Source organism: Erinaceus europaeus, chromosome 1 (genome assembly GCF_950295315.1).
Source record: "Erinaceus europaeus chromosome 1, mEriEur2.1, whole genome shotgun sequence".
Classification (NCBI taxonomy): domain Eukaryota; kingdom Metazoa; phylum Chordata; class Mammalia; order Eulipotyphla; family Erinaceidae; genus Erinaceus; species Erinaceus europaeus.
The window spans coordinates 74407843-74431700 of NC_080162.1; the positions used below are offsets into that span (position 1 = coordinate 74407843).

Below are 23858 nucleotides of genomic sequence, written 5' to 3' on the forward strand. Positions count from 1 at the left end.
AATGACCCACGTGGACTTGAGTGGAATGTGTATTCCAGTTTCTTGGGATGAATGACTCTGAAAATGTTTAATAGTTCTAGTTTATCTCCTCATTTATATCCCTCATGTCTTTATTGATTTTCTTCCTGGATGATCTCTCAACTTGAGAGAGTGGGGTGTTGAAGTCCCCTACTATGACTGTGTTGCTGTTAATATATTGCTGTGGCTCTTTCAGTAGATGTTTGATGTATTTATATAGCTTCTCATTGGGTGCATAGATATTAATAATTGTTAAGTCCTCTTGATTGACTGATCCACTGAGCATTAAGCAGTGTCCATCCCTATATTTTTAAATTTTATTTATTTTAAGTCTATCATGTCATATATGAAAATAGCTGTTCCTGCCCTTTTTTGTGGGCCATTGGCTTGTATGATAGTTTTCCAACCTTTCACTTTAAGTCTGTGTATGTCTTGTTGAGTTAGGTGGGTTTCCTGTAGACAGCATATTGTTGGGTTGTGTTTTCTGATCCAACTTCATACTCTGTGCCTCTTAGGTGAATTCAGTAGGTGAATTCAGGCCATTGACATTTATTGATATCAAAGATTGAAGATATTTTAACATCATTTTTATAGAGCTTTAGAGTGTTCTGACAGATGGCCTATTTATGGTCATCTGACTGTTTATAGAAGACCTTTCAGAACTTCTTTCAGGGCAGGCTTGGTGATAGTTGATTCTTTCAACTGTTGCTTGTCTGAGAAGGTGTTTATGCCTCCATCTAGTCTAAATGACAGTCTAGCGGGATACAGTAGTCTTGGTTGAAAGCCCTTGTCATTGAGCACTTGATAGATATCTTGCCATTCTCTTCTGGCCTGTAGTACATTTGTGGAGAAGTTTTCTGCTAATCTTATGAGTTTTCCTCTGTAAGTGACTCTTTGTTTTTCTCTTGCAGCCTTCAGGATCCTTTCTTCATCCTTATTCCTTTCCATTCTAAATGTGATGTGTCTTGGTATCTTTAAGTCTGGGTTAATTCTGTTTGGAACCCTCTGGGCTTCTTGAACCTTTATGTCTTTGATGTTGTCTAGACTAGAGAAGTTCTCAACTCTTATGTCCTGAAAAATGCTTTCTTCCCCTCCCTTTCTTCCTTTGGTAAGCCAATAATGCATATATTATTTATTTTGAAGTCATCCTATAGGTCTCTGTTGTTGTTTTCAGTATCTCTTAATCTCTTTTTGAGATCTCTTACTTCTTTTTAGTTGTCTCTAATTCATCCTCGATCTTGCTAATTCTGTCTTCAGCCTCATTTATTCTAGTCTCTCTTCCCTCTACTGTTTTCTGGAGTTCATCTATTTTGTTACCCTGTTCTGATACTGTTTTAGCTTGTTCAGCTAGTTGTGTTCTTAGCTCAGCTACTTCAGCTACTTTAGCTTTCAGCTCTCTAATAACCTTGAGATAATTAATGTTTTCTTCCAGATTCTCATTTGTTGTTCCTGTATTTCTCATTACAATTCTTTCAAACTCTTTACTCACTCCTGTGACTATTTCCTTAACTAGTGTTTGGATGTTGACCCCATTATTTTGTGCTTCAACGTTTGGGGAGGGCTTTTAGCTGGACTCTTGTCCTGGTTCATTTCTCCAATATTTCTTCTTGTTGGTTTAACCATTCTATATAGTATGTTATAAGGTCCCTCTCTCAGTACTTTCAAATTACTGATCACTCTTGCCTGGATAGACTTGTGTCTAAGTAAGGTAATTAAAGGGTTCACAGTTGTGGAAATTGATAGTTGTTTCAATAGTATTTTAATCCCTGAGTTGGAGCTCCATTGCTTAAATCCTCTTTTGTTCTTTTTCTTCACTGTAGGCTATGGGAGCCTGAGGGCTTTTAAACTATAAGTAGGCTTCTTAGCTTAATCACTGACTCCTGATCAAGAGATAAAGCAGAGTGGGGCAGAGATAATCCAGTGGTTATGCAAAGAGACTCTCACAGTGCTACCGCTAGGCCCCCGAGGTATAGATCTTCTCCTGAGTTTCCTGGTTAGTTCTCTGTCCCCTGGTGTCAGCACATTGGCTCCCTGCTGCTGCTTCAGCTTTTGAGGGCAGTAGCAATGGAGACTCAGTTCCATTTGGTGAATCTTAGGGGAGTCCTTTCTGCCCTTCAACCATTTGTTTGTTGGTGAAACAGACTGGCAGTGGTGTCTCAACTGGTAAACTGCCAGACTGTTACCAGCCACTTAATCTCTCCCTAGGCTTCTCTCTGTCCACGAGCCACACGTGTTTGTACTCATTAGTGATTTGGTGGGCTCCTGAAGTCATTCTATTCCTGTCTTGTTGAGGTCCCAGGTGGTCTTCTTTGGTATTCCTAGTTCACCCGGTAGAGGAGAGGAGAGAAACACAGCTGCTGCTACTCTATAGTCCCGCCTCTGAAAGTCTCCATTAAAACTATTTCAATTCAAATCTGAGCTCTGACATCAGTCTTTCATTCTTTTTTTTTCCTCCAGGATTTTTGGTGCCTGCACTATGAATCCACTGCTCCTGGAGGCTGTTTTCCCCATTTTTGTTGCCCTTGTTTTTGTTATAATTGTTAGTGTTATTATTGCTTTTGATGTTGGATAGGACAGAGAGAAATTGAGTGAGGAGGGGAAGTCAGAGGGGGGAGAGAAAGTTAAGACACCTTCAGACCTGCTTCACCATTGTGAAGTAACCCCCCTGCAGGTGGGGAGCCAGGGTCTTGAACTGGGATCCTTATGTTGGTCCTTTGCTTTGTGCCATGCATGCTTATCCCGCTGTGCTACTTCCCAGCCCCCTGAGTCCTTCATTCTTATAGAGGTTTCTTCAGGTCTCTGGCTCATCATTGCATTAACTTCATGATCAGCCTCAAATAGAGTCAACTTCTTAACATTTTTATGATAATTAATTAGCAACATGGTATATATGTCCATAGGAGTATCTGACCCATATTAAGAAGCAGGTAAATATCTGGCAGTATTGATGATATAAAAGTCTTTTCCGGGAGTTGGGCTGTAGCGCAGTGGGTTAAGTGCAGGTGGCACAAAGCACAAGGAACGGCATAAGGATCCCGGTTCGAACCCCGGCTCCCCACCTGCAGGGGAGTCGCTTCACAGGCGGTGAAGCAGGTCTGCAGGTGTCTATCTTTCTCTCCTCCTCTCTGTCTTCCCCTCCTCTCTCCGTTTCTTTCTGTCCTATCCAACAATGACAACAACAATAATAACTACAACAATAAAACAACAAGGGCAACAAAAGGGAATAAATAAATAAAATAAATATTAAAAAAATTTTTTAAAAAAGTCTTTTCCTGGGGACTGGGTGGTGGCACACCTGGTTGAGCACACATGTTACAGTGCACAAGGACCCAGGTTCAGGCCCCCAGTCCTCACTTGCAGGGGGGAAGCTTTTCAAGTGGTGAAGCAGTGCTGCAGGTGTCTCTCTGTCTCCTGTCTCTTCCCCTCTCTATCTATTCTTTCCCTCTCGATTTCTGGCTATCTCTATCCAATAAATAAATAAAGGTAATTAAAAAAAATTTTAAAGAAAGTTTTTTCCTGGTTTGGGAGATAACATATGCAAAAACTCAATCCATAACACCACCATAAGCCAGAACTGAGCAGTGCTCTGATTTAAAAAATAATGATGATGATAAAAATTAAATAAAAAATATTTTCTAACAATTCAGAACATCAAAGAGTACCATTCTGAGAGTGGATTGAACGTGTTTCCAAGTGCCTATCTGATGTATGCTATTCACACACTGTTTTTATTAGAGACAACCAGAATTCACTCTCTGTGGAAGGTCACAAATATTTGAGTTCCTGAGTTCCTTTGTTCTTTGGAACATTTGCCCAGGTCTGTACCACATATCTATATATACTGGTCACATAGAAATAGATACTGTATATACATGGACAGTGTAGTGGCGTGCACTCACACATGCAGGAACATACAAAAAGATCATGATATTCATGTGCATGTGCACACATGAATTAAGCAAATATACTTGTATTTACCACACAAACCTACACTACATATCTTTGACATATGACTTATGTTCAGTTAGGAATCTCGGCCTTAAAATATAGAGACTGAAGAGAGTATGTGCTGTGTCATGTCCAAGGTCCAGGTTCTAGTCCTGGAATCACATGGGAGAGGCCATGATATTATAAGAAGCTCTAGAGTTAGGGTGACTTTTCCTCTATATATATGAATGGAAAAAGTAGCCAGAGTGGTAAAGTCACACATGTATGAGGATCTGGTAAAGGAAAAAAGGAGGGAAGGGAGGGAGGGGGGGAGGAAGAAAGGGAGGAATAAAAGGAAGGAAGGAAGGAAAAGGGAAAAAAAGGAAGGAAGGAAAAAGGAAGGAAGGAAGAAAGAGAGAGAGGAATCTTACCCATATCAGTCATCCAGATGTGTACATAGGCTCTCTGGATAGAAATATACTACTGATAAAGTCCCTGACAGTCAGCATTATACAAATATTATTCAAGAACCATATTAATTACCTACTGAACCTTGGAAAGGCAAAGGAATCATTGGGGAAAAAAACAGTACTAAGAATAATTGCTATTTATCTAGCATCTACTATGTAGCAGGCATTTTAGAAGTAATATTTCACTAAATTCTTATAAACACCTGAGTCCATTCTTTAGAAAGAAACACTGAAGCTCAGAGAGACACCTTGTTTTATAAACAAGGAAGGTATTCAGTTCCTGACCTTTATGACCCCACGTCTCTGTTACTTTGATCTCTATGAAGGGTTTTCTTTTTCTTTTTAAAATTTCTTTATTGGGGAATTAATGTTTTACATTCAACAATAAATACAATATTTTGTACATGCATAACATTTCCCAGTTTTCCATATAACAATACAGCCCCCACTAGGTCCTCTGTTATCCTTCTTGGATCTGTATTCTCCCCACCCACCCACCTCAGAGTCTTTAACTTTGGTGCAATATGCCAATTCCAGTTCAGGTTCTACTTGTGTTTTCTGATCTTGTTTTTCAACTTCTCCCTGAGAGTGAGGTCATTCCATATTCATCCTTCTGTTTCTGACTTATTTCACTGAACATGAATTTTTCAAGGCCATTCAAGAACGGCTGAAAATGGTAAACTCACCATTTTTGATAGCTGAGTAGTATTCCATTGTATATATGTATACCACAACTTGCTCAGCCACTCATCTGTTGTTGGACACCTGGGTTGCTTCCAGGTTTTGGATATTACAAATTGTGCTGCCGAGAACATATGTGTACACAGATCTTTTTGGATGGGTGTGTTGGGTTCCTTAGGATATATCCCCAGGAGAGGAGTTGCAGGGTCATAGGGTAGGTCCATTTCTAGCCTTCTGAGAGTTCTCCAGACTGTTCTCCACAGAGGTTGGACCAGTTGACATTCCCACCAGCAGTGCAGGAGGGTTCCTTTGACCCCACAACCTCTCCAGCATTTGCTGCTGTTACCTTTTCTGATGTATGCCATTCTCACAGGAGTGAAGTGGTATCTCATTGTTGTCTTTATTTGCATTTCTCTGACAATCAGAGACTTGCAACATTTTTTCATGTGTTTCTTGGCCTTTTGGATCTCTTCTATGGTGAACATTCTGTCCATGTCCTCTCCCCATTTTTGGATGGGGTTATTTGTTTTCTTGTTGAGATTTGTAAGTTCTTTATATATTCTGGTTATTAAACTCCTGTCTGATGTATGGCATGTAAAGATCTTCTCCCATTCTGTGAGGGGTCTCTTTGTTTGGGCAGTGGTTTTTGTAGCTGTGCAGAAGCTTTTGAATTTTATGTAGTCCCATAGGTTTATGCTTGCCTTAGTCTTCTTTGTAATGGGCTTCATTTCACTGAAGAAGTCTTTAAAATTTATGCAGAAAAGAGTTCTGCCAATATTTTCCTCTAATTATCTTATAGTTTCTGTTCTAACATCCAAGTACTTGATCCACTTGGAATATATGAAGGGTTTTCTAGGAGAGGGTGACATCTTCCTTCATAATATCTTTAAGCACAGGGTCTGCCATATCTTCCAACAGATAGTCCAAAAATCTAAACCTTAGCATTAAAGAGCGTTTTCAACCACTCACATGTGCAATTATCAGCACTCACTCCATACCAAGCCAGCTACTCAGTGATAAGCACACAGGTCTCTAATGTCTACCTACAATAATAAAAATTTGGATAAATCATGTTTAAGGTTATTTATTTTATTTTTTTTCAAGGAAAAAGAAATACTTTGTTGACTATTTTTGGCAAGAGAAAGTAAAAATTTCCAAGTTTAGGTAAAGTTGGAGGAAGGGAAGGGAGAGAAAGAAAATGCTTGAATGACAGACATCTTGTAACATTTGGATATTGGTGGATATATGAACTGGCCCAGTAAATGGCACTTCAATTCAATAAGGCACGCAGTTGCTGTTACATCAGGCAGTCTGCTTGTTAACCAAAGGCAGGAGGTAAAAAAAATGCTTTTTCTACATTAATTCTTTCCCCTCATAGTACCCTGCTCTCCTTGGGTATTATTCTACTTCTGGGAGGAAGAGACATTCAGAGAGTTGCCCCAAAGTGTTGCCTATCCTCCTCTGGCTAATATCTAAGCTTGAGTACTTTCATTTTCCCCAGACAAATGTGGTAAAAGCTAGCATAGCTAAGGGTTCTTCTTTGGAATCAGAGGGTATAAGAAAAAACAAACTACCTTTTCCTGACTTTACTTAAAGTCAAATCAAGGCAGAAGATCAAGGATTCTGCCTCATTAAGTGCTAACTAAAGGGTTTATAATAGATATTTATAGCTTTTTACTCTAACTGCTCTAAGTTTATATTTATATACTTATTTACATTTAACTGTTAGCTGCTCTAACCTTATACTCCCTGTGTAACTGCTAATTGTGATACATCATGTTATTAAAGTCACCTTTCAAGTGGAAGCCTCCCAACCTGCAGGGAGGATACTTCATGAGTGGTGAAGCAGTTCTGCAAGTATCTTTCTTCCACCTCCTCTTCCCCTCTCAATTTCTCTCCGTTCTATCAAATAAGATAGAAAGGAGAAGAAGAAGAAGACGAAGGAGGAGGAGGAGGAGGAGGAGGAGGAGGAGGAGGAGGAGAAAGAAAGAGTTAAAAAATTGCTACTGAGAGTGGTGGATTCATAGTACCTGCACCAAGTCCCAGAAATAACCACCTATATCTGGTGGTTAGAGTGTTATCTGGAAAACTGAGAAATGTTCCACATGTACAAACTGCTGTATTTTACTGTTAACTGTCAACTACTAATTCCCCTAATAAAGAAAAAAGAACAAAAATTTAAAATCGTAAATAAAAACTTAAACATATGGACTCTTAAAAACTCTGCTAAGAGCAAAAACATTTTTTTCTTAGCCACCTGTGCATTCTAAATACGATATTCCCCATCCAGCTTTGAAGATTCTTCCAACCAATATGAACTTATAAGGCATAAGTTCTTTAGATAGTCATTCATTCATCCAATAAATATTTACTAAAACATACTCTTTGAAAATTATTCAACTCAACACCAGGATACATAGATTTACAAGACAGGGTTTGGGTTTCCAAACAGTTTAATTATGTATGCATATGTTGGGAGTGATGAGAGGGAAAATGATTTTGTCCCAGGAAAGTTTGTCCAGAACAGTTCCTGCTCATAAATTCTGCAGAGTAAAAATATTAACTAGTTATTAAGGAAGGAACACTAGGTACAATTTTTGAAGCATATAATTCTGTCTTCCTTTGTTGATTTCTTTCTTATTTTTTTCAAATCTACCCATGACTTATACCATTATTGCGACATGGGGAACTAAATATGAGAAGTGTATTTTTAAAAGAATGAGACAGAAATAACAAATAGGAAAGTACAAAGTAAGAAGGCAATGAGAAGGGGAAGCAATAATGGAAAGAGAGGAGGAGGAAGAAAAAGTGTAAGAAAAAGTAATTCTGTATTCAGTGCCAGAGACTGAAAAATAGCTCACACAATACAGTAAGTGATTTACCAAGCAGGATGCCCAATGTTTGAACCAAGGTACCATATAGGATCATGAAGTTACCAGGGAAAGCTGGTAGAGGATAGAATAGTAGAGGAGTGCTATTGTGTCTTTCCCTTATCTACTCCTCTTTGAAATAAAAAGAATGAAAAAGTTCTCCATAGAAGTGTTTGAAGTGAATTGCATGAGCTCAGCATGAGAAAAAAAGGAAAAGAGAAACAACCCTGTTTTTTTTTTTTTTATAGGGTTGGGTTGAGACAGGTATGCCCATGGCTTTCTGTGTCAAGGTTTAACAGAAAGCATAAGAAAATAATACAACATTTTTATTTCATTTATACTCACTGCCACAGTTATGTCTCTCATTCTTCAGTGCCCCACTAAAAAGCAGACTTCAAGATTTTTTTTTTTTTTTGAAAATGGACCAGGGAGCTAGCAGAGTACATGAGGTCTGTGGTTCAATTACCAGTTTCAAGTGTTATTCTGGCCTTTCCCCCACTCCTTGTCTTGATTTAAAAAATGTAAGAATTTGAAAACATAACTGCATATTTTTATCCAGTATTTATTCTTTTCATTTCAACATCTGAAGCTCAACTGTTATAAATTTGACCTATCTCACCCAAGATTAATCACCCTAAACCTCAGGCTTAGATGACCTCTATCTAGAATAAACTCCATATATATCCTGCTTGAATAAGACATCTTACTGAATCAAATACTGAACTCAAGTCCCAACCCTGTCTTTTCTGATAACCACATAAATTTCAATGATAAAGCATGTAACATAGAGAACAATAGACAAACTACCTAATCCTAATTTCCAGCATTAATCTAAAACATAGTTCAATTATGAACACCTTGTCCTAACTCCCACTTTTACTCAACTCCACCCTAGCTCCACTCAACAACAACAACAAAAATCCCCTTATCACACTATCAGTGGGGTTTACAGTTAATAGTATTTATATACTTTCCCCATATTTGGGAGCTACTCTCTGCCCTGATCCCGCTTTCTAGTCCTATTCTTAACTCTGACACCATATTCCCTGATTATACTTTTAGTCCACCTGCATATTAGCTATTGGACATTGGACTCAGGCAAAATTACCAAAATCATGGGTTCCTTGGAATCTACCTAAAACAGACTTCCTAGCTTCTTCCTACATGAATACCCTTGGTTTCATCTGCTGTATTCTTAACTTTAGATTCCCGATTATTGAACAGTTTGTCCTGCTTTATATCTTGGTGCTTTTCAGCCACCAAGTTGCAGATGCTACCATGAAGTTATCCTTACTTCCCTAGGCAGACGATCTCACCAATACGTCCTGGAACCTCACCTTCCCAGAGCCCTATCCCATCAAGAAAAGATAGAAATAGGATGGGGTATGGATTGACCTGCCAACATCTATGTCCAGTAGAGAAGCAATTATAGAAGCCAGATCCGTCCACCGTCTACACCCCATAAAGGATTTTGGTCCATACTTTCAGAGGGATAAAGAATAGGGAAGCTTCCAATGGAGGAGATGGGATATGGAACTCTGGTGGTGGGAACTGTATGAAGCTATACTCCTCTTTTCCTACAATCTTGTCAATCATAATTAAATCATTAATAAGAAAAACACTAGTACACACCAGTTTTAAAAATTCAATTGCTCTCCTCTACTTTCCACTCATTTTTCTAATATTACTCTGTCTCTATGGTTTTATGACATCCCCAGAAAACCCACTCTCCAAACTCCAAACTGCCATTAATTTTTCTTATATGGTTCCCCAACTTGGAATCAACTGCTCACACTTAAGCCATGAATCAAGCTTCCATCCAAATGACAGTACTACCTAAAATGCTTCATGCTTTTATATTCTCTGATGCCAGAAAGAACAATCTCTTGTATTTGTCTAGAGTAGAACCAGTGGTGATATTTTTTATTAGTGATTTAATAATGGTCGACAAGATTGTGAAATAAGAAAGAGGGGTACAATTCCATACAATTCTCAACAATGGAGATCTTGACATGAGCTGGACCTTGAAATTAATATATTAAATGTATCTGAAGCCAGAAAGGGCTTCAGGTAGTGTCTCCCATACATGAGTGGAAGTTATCTTAGCATTCACTAAGACGCCACAATTATATGCAGGACCCACAAACACTCGAAAAAGGTTTAAATTACCTGGAGTCTTATGAACCAAGGTCAGTAGGATGAAAATAGTCATTAAATAAGACTTGATGACTAGCATGTCCTGGAAGAATGGGAAGCTATGCTGCAGAAGACTGAATAAGAAGTTCCCTAACTTTTTCAGTCTTAGAAAGGGTTGGGGCTGTGTGCAGTGAACTAAAAGAGATGAGACATACTTGAGGTCAGCCAGGCAGAAGGATACATGTATCATGTATCTCCTGTGGGCACTCTGTGTAAGTGTGGGTGATTTGCCAGAGGCATCAATGTGAAGAAAAGCTTTCATTCCCAGTAAGAAACAAAGACAAATTAGAACTAGTAGGCAATACTGTAAGACAAATTTGAATTAATTAATGATTCAATCAAGCAAGTAAGCGATGATAAAGCCAATACATAATTATAAGAAATAAAGAATCCTCTTTTGGGCTAGGTAGTGGCTCACTGGATTGAGTATGTGCAACACACATTACAGTGTAAGGGCCCAGATTCAAGCCACCTGTCCCCATCTGCAGGAGGAAGCTTCACGAATGGTGAATTAGTGCTGCAGGTGTCTCTTTTCCTTCTTTTTTCTTAATTTCTTTATTGGGGGAAGTGTCTCTTTTCTTTCCCTCTCTATCTCTTCCTCTCAATTTCTCTGTCTTTATCCTAAAAAATCAACAAACAAAATAATCTTTTTTATAATACTTGTTTCTATTCCTCTGCCAGTAGTATGTACCTCCTTGCTCAGTAGTATTTAGTGTACAGTCAGTTCTTCACTAGGCATAAATTGACAATAAATTAGGAAGAAGAAGAGAATAAAGAGAAGGAGGAGGAGAAAGGAGAAAAGGAAGAGAAGAAGAAGGAGAGGCAAAGAGAAAAAGAAGGAGAAAGAAGAGATGGGAAAGAAAAATTAAAGTGAAAACACAAATGAAGAAAAGAAGGGGAAAACATGAGGTCAAAATAATGGAAATTCATACTTACCATGAATCTACCAAGTATCAGTTTCTATACTAAACACTAACAACACTGCAAACTTAATATTTTTTCTCACTTTTCAGCTGAAAAGAAGGAAGCGTAAGAAGGTTATATAACATTCCTGACTACACATCTAATGAGGTATGGAATCTAGATTAGAAACAACATCTATTTATTAATATGTGCCTTTGAGGTTTTTCATGCTTTCTGTGAGCAAAGAGGCAGGAATATGAGTTTAAACAAATAATTTGCTAAAAATTAGAGACAGTTTTCAGTTCAAAACAATAGTGTGAATAATTCACTACTTTGTGGGGCCAGGTAGTGGCCACCTGTTGAACGCACATGTTACAATGCACAAGGACTGGGGTTTGAGTCCCTGGTCTCCACCTGCCAGGCGAAAGGTTTTTGAGTGGTGAAGCAGGGTGGCAAGTGTCTCTGCCTCTCTATCATCCCCTTCCCTCTAAATTTCTGGCTGTCTATATCCAATAAATATAAAAAGTTTTTTTGCCTCCACAGTTATTGCTGGTGCTCAGTGCCTGCACAACTAATCCACTGCTTCTGGTGGCCATTTTTTTCCATTTTGTTGCCCTTGTTGTTAGCCTTGTTGTCGCTATTATTATTGTTGTTATTGCTGTTGTTGTTGGATAGGACAGAGATAAATCGAAGGAGAAGGGGAGACAGAGAGGAGGAGAGAAAGACAGACACCTGCAGACCTGCTTCACCGCCACTGAAGTAACCCCCCTATAGATGGGGAGCCCAGGGCTCCAACTGGGATCCTTACGCCGGTCTTTGTGCTTTGTGCCATGTGCGCTTAACCCGCTGCGCTACTGCCCAACCCCCAAAAATATTTTTAACAAAGAATTCAGTTCTCAGTCTTTGAGAAATGGGAATGAAATGATCTTTAAAGACCACTGACTTTTATCTGTAATGAATTATGTAGAAAACTGAATGGATGGGGTCCAGTCTTTTGGAGGAAAGTTACTAAAGGAGTAAAAACTGTTCAAACTTCTAGGGGTTAGGAAATGAGCTTATTGTTTGAAGCACAGACCTTGTCTGTCTAATGTCAGGGAGTTCCAGGATCTGTGAGATTTTACTATAGGGAACAATTAAATTTTCTCTTTTGCTACAATGTGGATGAAACTGGAGGAAATTATGTTGAATAAAATGAGTCAGAAGGATGAATATCACTCAAAGGGGAGACCTAAGAAACAAAGTAAGGGTGAAACTTAAATGGACTGCCCTCTATTGAAGCAGATCTGAGGACTCAGAAGCAGAAAGAGGGGTACTATCTGTGAAATGAGGACCTAGTTCCTTATGATGGAAAAGGATGACAGTTTGATGGAGGGTGAGGTGTAGCAACACTTATGTCGGGAAAATATAGGAAGGTACCCTTTTGAAAACGATTAACACTGTAAATCAGTATTTCGTCAATAAAGGGATATTGAAGTTGGGGAGAAAAAGTAAAAAAGAATTAAAATGGAGTAAACACCTTCCTTTACTTCAAATTACATATCAAAGCTACAGTAATTAAAATGATGTGGCATTGGAACATAAGTAGGTATATTGCTCAATGGGAAAGAATTAAGAACCCAGAAATAAAACCTCATATATATGAGCATTCAATCTATAATGTAATTATATTATCTATAAAGACAAGTATCTTCAGTTTATGGGAAATGATATGGAAAATAGTGAAACTAGATCACCATGTCATACTATACACTAAAAATATTGCAAAATGAATAAAAGACTTGGAGGTAAAACCTGAAACTATAAAATACATCCAGAAAAATATAGACAAACTGTCTTGAGCTCATGCTCAAAAATCATAACTCATTAGAGAAATGCAAATAGCCAAAACCACAAGTGAAGCATTCTCATTAGCTGAAATAGATCCTCAAATAATAAAAATGGATAAAAAAGCAGTGATACACTTTGGGGGAGCCAAGCAATAAAAAATAATAATAATAGGGGGCCAGGTAGTGGTGCACCTGCTTGAGCGCATGTATTACAATATGCAAGGACACAGGTTTGAACCCCTGGTCCCCACCTGCAGGGGGATAGCTTTGCGAGTGGTGAAGCAGTACTGCAGGTGTCACTCTCTCTCTCATTCTCTCAATTTCTGGCTGTCTCTAGCCAATAAAAATAAAAAATTAACAATAATAGAAGGAAAGAGGGGAGGAAAGGAAGGAAAAAGAGAAAGAAAACAATATGCTTTAAGAAAGAAAAGGGGAGTCGGATGGTAGCACAGTAGATTAAGCTCAGGTGGTGCAAAGCACAAGGATTGGCCTAAGGATCCCAGTTAGAGCCCCCAGCTCCCCACTTGCTGGGGAGTCCCTTCACAAGTGGTGAAGCAGGTCTGCAGGTGTCTTTCTCTCCTCCTCTCTGTTTGCCTCTCCTCTCTCCATTTCTCTCTGTCCTATCCAACAACAATGACATCAATATAAATAAATATTTAAAAATCTTTTTAAAAAGAAAGAAAGAGTCTGAAGTGAAGCATGTTGAGGTGGCAATCGTTGTGTTGGTTAGGTTGTGATCGGCAGACGCAATATTATTTGATATGGATTGGGAGAGGCATACGGGAAAGTGGGCCCTATCCAAAGGTACCAGGACTGGGGGGAGTAGAGGCTCTATAGTGGAGATGTGAGGTTCCTGCTGTCTTAGGGTTCAAAAAGACAACTGATAGTTAATGTTATCGTCACATAATTTGGTAATTGGGTTAACTTTGAAAAGTCCTTTTGTTAGGGTTTGCTGTACAGTACCCAGTATCTTGTATATAGCTGTGCTATTGGTTGCTTCTGATCTACTTGGTCTAGGCTTTTGAGAGAGTCTGCATATCAATTACACAGCCTATATATTAAAAAGATTCAGTTTGTGTTTTGAAAAACTTCAAGACATACAATTAATTTTCCCCCTTGTATTAATTAACTAGTGACTTATATGACTACATTTTACTAGTAGTGTACATCTGGGTGAGAAGTCTAGCAGATGGAGACTTGTCTCAAGTGGTCTCCCCCAGGGCTCTGTTCTGGCTCCTACGCTATTTAATATTTACATCAATGACCTCCCAGAAACTTCTTCAAGGAAGTTCATCTACGCCGATGACATCTGCTGTGCAACTCAGGCATCCACGTTCGACATCCTCGAGGAAACACTCACGAAAGGCATGTCTCTGATATCTGATTACTGTAAAAAATGGCGACTAATCCCTAGCACTGCAAAAACGGTATCATCTGTTTTCCATCTACACCATGCCTCGGCCTCGCATGAGCTTAATGTGCAGCTTGGCAATACGAGAATCCGGCATGAAGCTCACCCAGTCTATCTTGGCGTTACTCTCGATCGCACTCTGTCATTTCACGAACATCTCATAAAAACTGCAGCAAAGGTGGGCACGAGGAATAACATCATTGCAAGACTCGCCAGCTCCTCATGGGGCGCGAGCGCTTCCACACTACGATCATCATCTCTGGCATTATGCTATTCCACTGTAGAATACTGTGCCCCAGTATGGTTCCGTAGCCCCCATGTCCACTTGGTCGATTCCAAATTATATTCCTCCATGAGGATAATTTCTGGAACCATCCATTCCACCCTGGTTCCATGGCTGCCAGTTCTTAGCAACATCGCCCGCCAGATATTCGTCGGGATGCGGCATCATCTAAGTTCATTTCCCACGTCTGCGCTTGACCGGACCTGCCAATATACGCGGATATCTTCGCCCACCCTGTTCAACGCTTGACGTTTCGTCACCCAATCTGGTCCCCTATGCCTACACTGAACTTCTCTGTTCCAGTCTCTTGGAAACAGAGATGGCAGTCAGCTGAGGTAAAGAACAAACACCTCATCACAGACCCCTGCAAGCGTCGACCCGGCTTTGACCTAGCACGTTATGATTGGGCCCTCCTCAATCGCTATCAAACAGGCCATGGCCGGTGCGCAGCTATGTTCCATCGCTGGGGAGCCAGAGACGACCCGAACTGCCCCTGTGGCTACAGACAGACTATGACCCACATAGTCAACGACTGCCACCTCTCCAGATTCAAAGGAGGTCTCAAAACTTTACATCAGGCTCAACCTGATGCTGTTGACTGGCTATGGAAGAAGGGCAAACGCTAGAAGAAGAACTAGGAGTGTACATAAACACCATTCCCACCACCAAAAGACTGTGACCCATCCCTCCCACCCACTCCCACCCCCCACTGGCCCAGGAAGCTGCATGTCTACCCCTCACCACAGAGTTTTTACTTTGGTGCCCTACTTACAATTTGGTCAGGTCCTGCTTTTAGTTTCCCTTTCAGATCTTCTTACTCAACTTCTGTTGATGAGTGGGATCATCCCATACTCATCTTTATCTTTCTGACTTAGCTCACTTAACATAATTCCTTCTAGCTCTGACCAAGATGGGTCAGAGAGGGTGGGTTCATTGTTCTTGATAGCTGCATAGTATTCCATTGTGTATACATACCACAGCTTTCTCAGCCATTCATCTGCCGTTGGGCACTTGGGTTGCTTCCAGGTTTTAGCTATTATGAATTGTGCTGCTATGAACATAGGAGTACACACCTCTTTTTGGTTGGGTGTTATGGAGTCCTTGGGGTATAACCCCAGGAGAGGAATTACTGAATCATATGGAAGGTCCATGTCTAGCCTTCTGAGAGTTTTCCAGACTGCTCTCCACAGAGGCTGTACCAATTTACATTCCCACCAGCAATGTAAAAGGGTTCCTCTGTCCCCACAACCTCTCCAGCATTTGTTGCTGCTGTCCTTTTTGATGTATGCCATTCTTACATGCTTCATTTCAGACTGTGTCCAGAGACTTCATGTGTGGAATGACAACCCTTCAGTTTCATTACGGGTGAGACCTTTCCTTTCATAGTATACTCTAATTCCATTTCAGGTGGTTCACTTTCTAACAAAGTCCCAAAACCTAGATATACACCAGTTTCTGTGAGAGAGAGCATATGTTCACACATATACGTAAACTACTGCAAAATATATACCTGAAAGCAGAAGTACACTAGAGATTGCAGTGAGTACCCCCCCTAACACTTCCTCTCCACTATTCCAAGCTTTGGGTCCATGATTGCTCAACAATTTGTTTGGCTTCGTATGTTAACTCTCTTTTCAACCAACAGGTTCCAGATGTCATCAGGATGCCGGCCAAGCTTCCCTGGACTGAAGACCCCACCAATGTGTCCTGGAGCTCCGCTTCCCCAGAAACCCATCCTACTAGGGAAAGAGAGAGGCAGACTGGGAGTATTGACCGACCAGTCAACGCCCATGTTCAGTGGAGAAGCAATTACAGAAGCCAGACCTTCTACCTTCTGCAACCCACAGTGACCCTGGGTCCATGCTCCCAGAGGGATAGAGAATGGGAAAGCTATCAGGGGAGGGAGTGGGATATGGAGATTGGGTGGTGGGAATTGTGTGGAATTGTACCCCTCCTACCCTATGGTTTTGTTAATTAATCCTTTCTTAAATAAAAAAGAAAAAAAAAGAAAGAAAGAAAATTAAGGTTAGTTTCTTTTAGCAATCATGGTATATTTGCCTTTGAATTGATGTTTGGGACTTCTGTAGGTCTTAGGGATTAAGTCTAGCTGACATAAAAGGTTTCTTTGGTCCCCTAGGCTCATCGTGCCATCGTGTGGCGAAATGATGAAAGGATCCCTCTATCATCTATAGCGACTAGAAGTCTACATCACATTGTTCAAATGGCTGAATTATCTTGCTTGGGAGGATCTTACTATAGGTTGCTTAAGGACTCACCCACTATTAAAGAAGCAACACAGCTAGATATGTGTTTCATATGTGAGACAAGCATGTGAGAAGATAGGACTGTTTCTATGGGCAACTATTTAATTTGTAGAAATAATATAATTTGCATAATTGATGGGTATTCATGAAAATATACTAGACCATACAAGAAAGTTTTTCTAAGTTTATTTTACTTATTTATTGGATAAAGACAGAAAGAAATTGAGAGGGAAAAGGAAAACAGAAAGAGAAGGAGAAGGAGTTGGGTGGTAGCGCAGTGGGTTAAGCACACGTGGCACAAAGCGCAAGGACCAGCGTAAGGATCCTGGTTAGAGCCCCGGGCTCCCCCCCTGCAGGGGAGTCCTTTCACAGGCGGTGAAACTGGTCTACAGGTGTCTATCTTTCTCTCCCCCCTCTGTCTTCCCCTCCTCTCTGCATTTCTCTCTGTCCTATCCAACGACGACAAAAATAATAACTACAACAAAGGCAACAAAAGGAAAAATAAATAAATATTTAAAAAATATTTTAAAAAGAGAGAGAGAAGGAGAGACACCTATAGCACTGCTTCCACGATCATGAAGCCTCCCTTCCGCATGGTAACGTGCACTTCACCAGGTGCACCACCACATAGCCCCTACAAGAAGCTTTCTAAACAAAGCTTTAGACTACTAAACTCCACATGTTGAATGTATATTTAGTATCACTTGGATTGCAAAGCATTAAAAAAAAAAAAAGAAACCTATAAACCTAGGGGGGTTGGCGGTAGTGCAGTGGGTTAAGCACACATGGTGCGAAGCGCAAGGACTGGTGTGACGATCGTGGTTCGAACCCCAGGCTTCCCACCTGCAGGGGAGTCATTTCACAAGCAGTGAAGCAGGTCTGTAGGTGTCTATCTTTGTCTCCCCCTTTCTGTGGTCCCCTTCTCTCTCTATTTCTCTCTGTTCTATCTAACAACAACATCAATAACAACAACAATAATAACCACAACAATGATAAAACAACAAGGGCAAAACAAGGAAAAAAAATAGTCTCAAGGAGCAGTGGATTCGTGGTGCAGGCACTGAGCCCCAGAAATAACCCTGGAGGCAAAAAACAAAAACAAAATCCTAAGCAACAATTTATAAAGTATTTGTATTTCAAAGGAGAATTACGCATAACTTATCAGAAGCCAGCTTTAACTATGTATCATTAAAATGGTAATATGGTATTTTGCAATATTTTTCTAAACTTCAAGATCATGCTATTATTTAAACACAGACATATATAGTACAACATTATGCTCTACGTAAGTCCCCAGAATTTATTCATTTCATAACTGGATGCTTGTAATATTGGATAACATCTTTCCATTTCCCTACCCCCTCTCCTTAAGTTTCAAACAATCACCATTCTAACCTCTTTTTCTAGTGGATAATCTAACTTCAGTTATTGTTGGTTTAGTATACAAAAAACAATAGCGAAGAGCCAGGTGGTAGTGCACCAGGTTGAGCGGCACACATTAGAGTGTGCAAGGACGCAGGTTCAAGCCCCTAGTCCCCCTGCAGGGGAAAATTTTCACAAATGGCCAGGCAGGTCTGCAGATGTCTCTCTGATTTTTTCCCTCTCTGTATTCCCCTCCTCTCTCAATTTCTTTCTGTCTCTATCCAATAATAAACAAAATAAAGTAAAATCAAATGATTAAACAAAAAACAGTGGAGTTTTGTTTAGTTGTAATAATTCTCTTGTAGATTTTTTTAAATCTTTTCTACAAAGTATTCCTGCCTCCCAATAGTATGTCCTCTTATGTTATACAGTAAAATGTTGAATAAAGGGAAAGTATTTTCAATATTTGATCCACATATTGATTTATATATCAAGTTATATAATTGGATTGTTAAATCTTTATAGTAACACAAATTCACATATTGGTATATGTTGGTAACATGTGTAAGCCTGATAGAGCTTAGGGAGAACCACCCCCATCTTTGGATGGAGGTCTGAGAAGATAACCTCTTGGTAAGTCTCTCTCAACCGAGGTAAGCATAAGGGGGGAAACTCAGACTTGGTTCTTTCCTTCTTGACTCTCAGGCCCACAGATACCCCAGTACTTCCCTCCATTAACCACAGGCCACATGGCCGCAGATTCACTTATTCAAAGTCACCTTCTGATCACAGAAGAACACACCTTATCACACACTTCATCACACACCTCAGACCCCAGACAAGAGAAATTCCAAACTATACGGCCTTTTGATATTCATCTTCTCTCTGTCTCACCCTACGGGGGGTTTAACCCCTGTGCTTCTCTCAAATACCTTTGGGTAATTAAGTTGCTTGTGTCATGGAAAATAACTGTCTTGTATCTCATCAATTCCTGTCATACCAACGCCTTACCTTAGGGGCATGCTGACTGTTAAGAAACCTGTAATTTCTGTCATATTTCAACAATAATTAACTTCATTGCTTTTCTATTTAACTCATGTCCACTTTGATAATAAACGGACTCTAGGATTCTGGGACTCTTAAGACTCAGATTCTAGGCACGCTAAGAGTCCCCTGGTGTCTTTTACTTGGTGTCACCCCAGTCGTGAGCGAGAAAGAACCAGCCCGTTACCTTTCCCCTGGAGACCACCCGCCGGAGAAGGAGAGAGAGACCCCGAAAGGTATAGATCTATTTTAGTTTTTTAATTTTTTGTTATTTTTATTTACTGAATAAAGATAGTCAGAAATCGAGAGGGAAAGGGGAAATAGAAGGAAGAGAGACAGAGACTCACTTGCAACACTACTTCACCACTCACAAAGCTTTCTCCCTGCAGGTGGGGACGAGAGAGCTTGAACCTGGATCCTTGTGCATTGTAACATGTGCACTCTACCAGGTGTGCCACTGCTCAACCCCAGTATAGATCTTTTAAAAAAAAATTTATTCTCCCCAACAACAAAAGTCCTGGACCAGATGGCTTCACAAACGAATTCTACAAAACTTTCAGGAAACAGTTAGTACCTAAACTTCTTAAGCTTTTCCATAAGATTGAAGAAATAGGAATACTTCCTTCCACCTTCTATGAAGCCAACATCACCCTGATACCAAAAGCAGACAGGAACACAACAAAAAAGGAAAACTACAGACCAATATCTCTGATGAACATAGATGCCAAAATATTAAACAAGATCTTGGCCAACCGGATACAGCAGCACATCAAAAAGATTGTTCATCATGACCAAGTGGGATTCATCCCAGGAATGCAAGGCTGGTTCAACATCCATAAGTCAATCAATGTCATACACCACATCAATAAAAGCAAAGCCAAAAACCACATGATTGTCTCAATAGATGCAGAGAAAGCCTTTGACAAAATCCAGCACCCATTCATGCTCAAAACTCTACAAAAAATGGGAATAGATGGTAAATTCCTCAAGATAGTGGAATCTATACATAGCAAACCTACAGCCAACATCATACTCACTGGACAGAAGCTGAAAGCATCCCCCCTCAGATCGGTGACTAGACAGGGCTGTCCACTGTCACCATTACTCTTCAACATAGTATTGGAAGTTCTTGCCATAGCAATCAGGCAAGAGAAAGAAGTCAAAGGAATACAGATTGGAAGAAAAGAAGTCAAGCTCTCACTATTTGCAGATGATATGATAGTATACATAGAAAAACCTAAAGAATCCAGCAGAAAACTACTGGAAGTTATTAGACAATATAGCAAGGCGTCAGACTACAAAATCAATGTACAAAAATCAGTGGCATTTCTTTATGCAAACACTAAATCTGAAGAAGAAGACATCCAGAAATCACTCCCATTTACTGTTTCAGCAAAATCAATGAAATACCTAGGAATAAAGTTGACCAAAGAAGTGAAAGACTTGTATACTGAAAACTATGAGTCGCTACTCAAGGAAACAGAAACTGATACCAGGAATAGGAAAGACACTCCATGCTCATGGATAAATATCATAAAATGAATAAATATGAATAAATATCATAAAATGAATAAATATCATCAAAATGAATATTCTCCCCAGAGCCGTATACAAATTTAATGCAATACCCATCAAAGTTCCACCAAGCTTCTTTAAGAGAATAGAACAAACATACAGTCATTTATCTGGAACCTGAAAACACCTAGAATTGCCAAAACCATCTTGAGGAAAAGAAACAGAAATGGAGGCATCACACTCCCAGATCTCAAACTATATTATAAAGCCATCATCATCAAAACAGCATGGTACTGGAACAAAAATAGGCACACAGACCAGTGGAACAGAATTGAAAGCCCAGAAATAAATCCCCACACCTATAGACATCTAATCTTTGATAAGGGGTCCAAAGCATTCAGTCTTCTTCTAGCATTTGCCCTTCTTCCGTAGCCAGTCAACAGCGTCAGGTTGAGCCTGATGTAAAGTTTCGAGACCTCCTTTGAATCTGGAGAGGTGGCAGTCGTTGACTATGTGGGTCATAGTCTGTCTGTAGCCGCAGGCTCTCTTCAATAAATGGTGCTGGGAAAACTGGGTTGAAACATGCAGAAGAATGAACTTGAACCACTTTATCTCACCAGAAACAAAAATCAACTCCAAATGGATCAAAGACCTAGATGTTAGACCAGAAACTATCAAATACTTAGAGGAAAGCATTGGTAAAACACTTTCCTACCTACACCTCAAGGACATCTTTGATGAAATAAATCCAATTGCAAGAAAGACGAAAGAAGAAACAAACCAATTGGACTACATCAAATTGAAAAGCTTCTGCACATTCAAAGAAACTATTAAACAAAAAAAGAGACCCCTCACAGAATGGGAGAAGATCTTCACATGCCATACATCAGACAAGAAACTAATCACCAAAATATGCAAAGAGCTCAGCAAACTTAGCACCAAAAAAGCAAATGACCCCATCCAAAAATGGGCAGAGGATATGAACAAAATATTCACCTCAGAGGAGATCCAAAAGGCTAACAAACATATGAAAAACTGCTCCAGGTCACTGATTGTCAGAGAAATGCAAATTAAGACAACACTAAGATACCACCTCACTCCTGTAAGAATGGCATACATCAAAAAGGACAGCAGCAACAAATGCTGGAGAGGCTGTGGGGCAGAGGAACCCTTTTGCATTGCTGGTGGGAATGTAAATTGGTCCGGCCTCTGTGGAGAGCAGTCTGGAAAACTCTCACAAAGCTAGAGATAGACCTTCCATATGATTCAGTAATTCTTCTCCTGGGGTTATACCCCAAGGACTCCATAACACCCAAACAAAAAGAAGTGTGTACTCCTATGTTCATAGCCAGCACAATTCATAATAGCTAAAACCTGGAAGCAACCCAGGTGCCCAATGGCAGATGAATGGCTGAGAAAGCTGTGGTATATATACACACAATGGAATACTATACAGCTATCAAGAACAATGAACCCACCTTCTCTGACCCATCTTGGACAGAGCTAGAAGGAATTATGTTAAGTGAGCTAAGTCAGAAAGATAAAGATGAGTATGGAATGATTCCACTCATCAACAGAAGTTGAGAAAGAAGATCTGAAAGGGAAACTAAAAGCAGGATCTGACTAAACTGAAAGTAGGGCACCAAAGTAAAAACCCTGTGGTGAGGGGTAGACATGCGGCTTCCTGGGCCGGTGGGGGTTGGGGGTGGGTGGGTGGGATGGGACACAGTCTTTTGGTGGTGGGAATGGTGTTTATGTACACTTCTAGTAAAGTGTGGTCATATAAATCACTAGTTAATTAATATGAGAGGGGGAAAATTAATTATATGTCTCGAAGTTTTTAAAACACAGACTGAGTCTTCTTAATATATAGGCTGTGTATTTGATATGCGGACTCTCTCAAAAGCCTAGACCAAGTAGATTAGAGGCAACCAGTGGCACAGCTATTTACAAGATACTGGGTACTGTACAGCAAACTCTAACAAAAGGACTTTTCAAAGTTAACCCAATTACCAAATAATGTGATGATAACATTAACTATCCATTGTCTTTTTGAGCCCTAAGACAGCAGGAACCTCACATCTCCACTATAGAGCCTATATTTCCCCCAGTCCTGGAACCTTAGGATAGGGCCCACTTTTCTGCATGCCTCTCCCAATCCATGTCAAATAATATTGCATCTGCTGATCGTAACCTAATCAACCCAACGATTGCCACCTCAACATGCTGCAGCTCAGACTATGTCCAGAGACTTCAGGTGTGGAATGACAACCCTTCAGCTTCATTACTCGGGTGAGATCTTTCCTTTCACAGCATTCTCTAATTCCATCCCAGGTGGATCACTTTCTAACAAAGTCCCAAAACCTAGATATACACCAGGTTCTGTAAGAGAGAGCATATGTTCACACGTATCCATAAACAAGTGCAAAATATATACCTGAAAGCAGAAGTACACTAGAGTTTGCAGTGAGTACCCCCCCCCCAACACTTCCTCTCCACTATTCCCACCTTTGGATCCATGATTGCTCAACAATTTGTTTGGCTTTGTATATTAACTCTCTTTTCAACCAACAGGTTCCAGATGCCATCAGGATGCCGGCCTGGCTTCCCTGGACTGAAGACCCCACCAATGTGTCCTGTAACTCTGCTTCCCCAGAGACCCACCCTACTAGGGAAAGAGAGAGGCAGACCGGGAGTATGGACTGACCAGTCAATGTCCATGTTCAGCGGGGAAGCAATTACAGAAGCCAGACCTTCCACCTTCTGCAACTCACAACAACCCTGGGTCCATGCTCCCAGAGGGATAGAGAATGGGAAAGCTATCAGGGGAGGGGATGGGATATGGGAGATTAGGTGGTGCTAATTGTGTGGAGTTGCACCCCTTCTACCCTATCGTTTTATTAATTTCTTAAATAAAAAATAAATTAAAAAAGAAAAAGAAAATATGAAAAATTTTATTTATAAAATGGAAATATTGACAAGTCTATAGGATAAGAGGGGTACATTTCCACACAGTGCCCAACCCCAGAGCTCCACATCCAATCCCCTCCCTTCATAGAGTCCCTATTATTTATCTCTCTGGGAGTAT

The 23858-nt window shown here is 40.1% G+C and overlaps 1 protein-coding gene across 1 annotated transcript in view; it reads left to right on the top strand.

Annotated features, from left to right (window-relative positions):
* LOC103113540 (defensin beta 118) overlaps positions 1 to 23858 on the top strand; it is a 51252-nt gene that overhangs the window by 11060 nt on the left and 16334 nt on the right. The window lies entirely within an intron of this gene.